The sequence below is a fragment of the Entamoeba invadens genome (assembly GCF_000330505.1).
Source record: "Entamoeba invadens IP1 unplaced genomic scaffold scaff_1105074724783, whole genome shotgun sequence".
NCBI lineage: Eukaryota > Evosea > Mastigamoebida > Endamoebidae > Entamoeba > Entamoeba invadens.
Genome location: NW_004440409.1, coordinates 44,403 through 48,620, shown reverse-complemented (window position 1 = coordinate 48,620; position 4,218 = coordinate 44,403).

Sequence of the window (4,218 nt, the reverse complement as noted above, 5' to 3'; positions counted from 1 at the left end):
ACTAAAAGTGGCATTTACACTTCAAAGATAAAAACTAATAAAACAACAAAAATGAAAAAATGACTATGGGTCAGAAATAAAACCAAAAACCGAAATTACACAAAAAATATTGATTTATAAGTTATTTTGAACAAATAAACTGTTATTCAAAAGTCTGTACCGCCGTATTTTTAAAACTTCCTAAAGTCCCGTTTTTATATTTTATTTGTCCTAAAAAACAAAAAACAAAAAATCGAAAGTACAGACTTAATTTTGAAAAAATACCAATCCCGTTCAATTATTTTTGTACAATATCGGGAATTTATCGTAATATTAGCCAGCCTTTTCAAAAAAACACGATCCCATTATTTGATTTGACCACAACTCGATACTTCACAACACAAACTCAACTTTGTTGGTCAAATCATACAACGATAAACACGTTAATGAATTGGGATGTTGTTGTTTGTGTCAATTTGTAACTAAATATCAGTTTCGTTAGTTTTTCATTTTAATTAAAAACAAACATGTGGTTTTGTTCTTTAAACAAAATAAAATGAAATAACGAGTTTTAAAGAAAAAATAAATAAGAGCAAACAATTAATAATTTTGTGTTTTGATATTTCAGTCATTGTTGTGACAACACTATCAGTATATCGATATTACGCGATACTTTAGCGTTTGTTATTAATATTATTTATTAATAAATGAAGACTCGACTTTGAAAATTATTGGCATTAAATTTATCAGCTTTTTATAATAAAATGCACTTTTGGGATCATTCACGTGTATTCCAAAAACAAAAATCCCGTTATTTCAAATTTTATATGGATTTTTTTAATGCTTAAAAATTCTTCAAGTAAAAAAATCTTTTTTGAAGACTGTTTTTCTCTTTTTTACTTGGAAAAAATAAGCGAATTTATTACAAAAAAACGATTCCCAAAAATAATAAACAAAATAAATGCAAAAAATCGGGACACCCCAGTACAGACTTTTGAAAACCAGTTTTGGTGGTATTTATTTTTTTGGTTTGAAGTTCAACCAAAGTTTGACAGAATTTACTTATTTCAGTGGAATGCTAGTAACTGTTAATTAATTATAATTGAAAAATAATTAAATTACTATTAATTTTAATATATTATTAATAAAAAATAAATAAAATAAAAAACCAAAATAATTTTATATTAATTATTTATTATTATTAATAATTAATTAATATTTAGATTAGCATCTTCCTTTTTCTCAGCATCCCACTTTTCCGTTAATTGTATTGGATAATTGAGTCACTGTTTTTATTTTTTGTGGTCATTTTTCAGTTTTTCGGTTAAGAAAGAATTTTAGTTTTTTTAACAACTTTTTGAATACTTCGAGGACGGGAAAAATCAAAATTTGTAAAAAAATAAAAATCTTAGTCAATTTTAATGTAAATGTGACCTTTTTATTTAATTTTTTTCAAAAAAAGTTAGACATTCTGGAACGACGGCTCTAGTATATTTTTATGGCAAATTGTTATAAATTATAGTAAAAAGTGATTTTTTTGTTGAAGTTGGGACAAACAAAGGTTCACTTTTTTGCTTGTTATTTTAAATCAAGTCACAGTTCAATGGAAAAGTCAGATCAAATATTTATTGAGATGTCCACAACTTATTAATATAATAAAATTAATTGTAAAATATAACAAAGACCAAACTGTAAAATAAAACATACTGGTCTGGAATATTCAAAATCAATTGCATCATAAAATAACAAAGAAAAATAATAAAGCATAGACTTTGAGGTGTCTTGTAATTTCAATATGCAATTGATCTCAAAAACAATTACAAGGAAAATTAAATAGATTTGTTTGTAAACTTTGAAAAATACATAAATTTAAAAACCGGGTTTAACTATTTTTTTTGTTCCGACTTTGAAAAAATATCTTAAAGAAAATAAGTGTAAAATAAACAAAAAATAACTAAAATACATTTTTAAAAGTATCAAAAATCGCAAAATCGAGAAAAATTTATAAAATCAACTTTAACAATAAAAGTAGTTGCGTTTAAATAAACTTTGATCACCACGAGGTTCTTTGGTCAATTATTGAAATTCACTTCGTGCCACTGTCAAAGAAGCAAGATATGAATCCATAAATTGTAATTTGAATTTTTTATCATTTTTTAACAAAAAACAAAAAGCAAAAGTGTTTTATGCAATCTATTTAGAATATAAAGATTAGTATTTGGTAATAAAAGTTTATTTTGCAGCGACTGTATTTTTATTTTTAAATTGTGTATTTTTGGGCAACAAACAAAAAACTTATTGTAAATGTAAAGAAATAATCAAAAACAAAGAAAAACACAGGTGTAAAGACAGGACTTATAAAACCAATGAAAAAATATAAAACTATAATATATAATAATAAAATTAAATAAATTGTTCAACTGTATCATGTGATTTATTGTAGTTTTATAATTATAATTGTTATATATTATAGTTATTATCAATGTAAATTATAATTTTGAAACGATAACACACCAACAAACATATTTGTACTTCAACATGATATAATCATAGTGATTTACTATTACTGTGATGATACCACAATGTTTTTTATTTTAATTATATTGAAATTAAATTATAATTATTATAACATAAATGGTATAAATACCTGCATTTTTATTATCATTATATAAGATACACGATGTTTATGTACTTGATGTGGTTGTTATATATAAGACAATTTAAATAATTAAGATATTAGAATTGATTTTAAACTATATTTCTAATATTATTTTATTAATAATCATATAGAGTCTAGAATGATAATATAATAATTAATATTAAATTAATTAATTTTAAAACAATAATGTTATAATAATGTTATTCAAACACATCAAAAATAAAATTTGATAAAAAGTATTGTTTTTAACACGAAAAAAATTAAAGAATATTTATAATAACAACTATATGTTTTTTATAAAAACATATCAATACGAAACAGATAAATTAATTTTACTTATTTTATTATTAACAATTAAAGTTAAAATAATAGATAATTTACTCTGTATTTATTTATTTGATTGATTTTGTAACAAAATGTGTTTTGAGTTTTTAAATAAACATTTATGTTTTAAATTTTAAAAATAAATATTGAAATATTGCCCCGTTTTGTTCAAAACTTTTCTCAATCCAAGACATTTATAGTTATTATTAATAAATGAATACTATTTTAACAAATTAAACAAAAAAGCTTTATGCTGTTTTTAGTTTTAGATTGCTAAACAAAAAATAGTATAAATTTATTATAATTAATTGAGGTGAGAAAGCCACACCTGGAGAAAAACCCGCACCCATTTTCTTTTTTCTTCTTTGAAAAGCTGTTGAATGAAAAAAAATCAGTCTCAGTATTTTGGTTAATTAAGAATGTTCTTATAATTAAAATACAATATAAAAACAACATGAAATTAACCTTAAATAACAAATATAAATTATTAGGAAATTAAAAATTAATAAATAATATTTTTATATTTTTAATGAAGTGATTAACAAGCTTTTGAACATATTTTTGGTTTAATTTTAATACAATTTATTAAATGTTTAGATTAAAAAATAAAATATTAGGTTCAGTTTTTAATACATATTTCAAACAATTAATTACTGATTAGTTTAATATAGTATCTTAACTATAGATTGTTATTCAGTTTATTAACCATATAAATACTAATAAGTAATCAATAATTTATATCCACTTTTAACTCAATTCTAATAGTTAATAAATTGTATTTACCAGCCACTTAAACATAATAAACAACATAAAAAACAAACAAACATTAGTCGCGCGTAATTTGCATTATCTAATTGTTAATTTATATGCACTGTGTTTATATAAACAACTTAAATTGCCAAACAATAATGAAGATCCGCAAAAACTCAACACAAACACATCTCTGTTGTTTGTGTTAAGTTTGAATATTAGAACTGGTTTTTCTAATTTTAAGTTTTATAAAAAGTTTTTTTAGGAAAAATAATGGTGGATATAAAACCCATCTAATTTTTCAACAACTTAAGTCATTTTAATCGTTTATATTAATATAATTATAATAATATGTATAGTTTGTTGGTGGTGTTTTTATGAATATTTTTATTAAAACTATTTAATTTAAGTTAAACAATTTTTTAATTTGTCAAAAAACAAATATTAGAAATATAATAAATTTTTATTATAATTTATAATGGGTGTTATGATAAAAAACACATTTT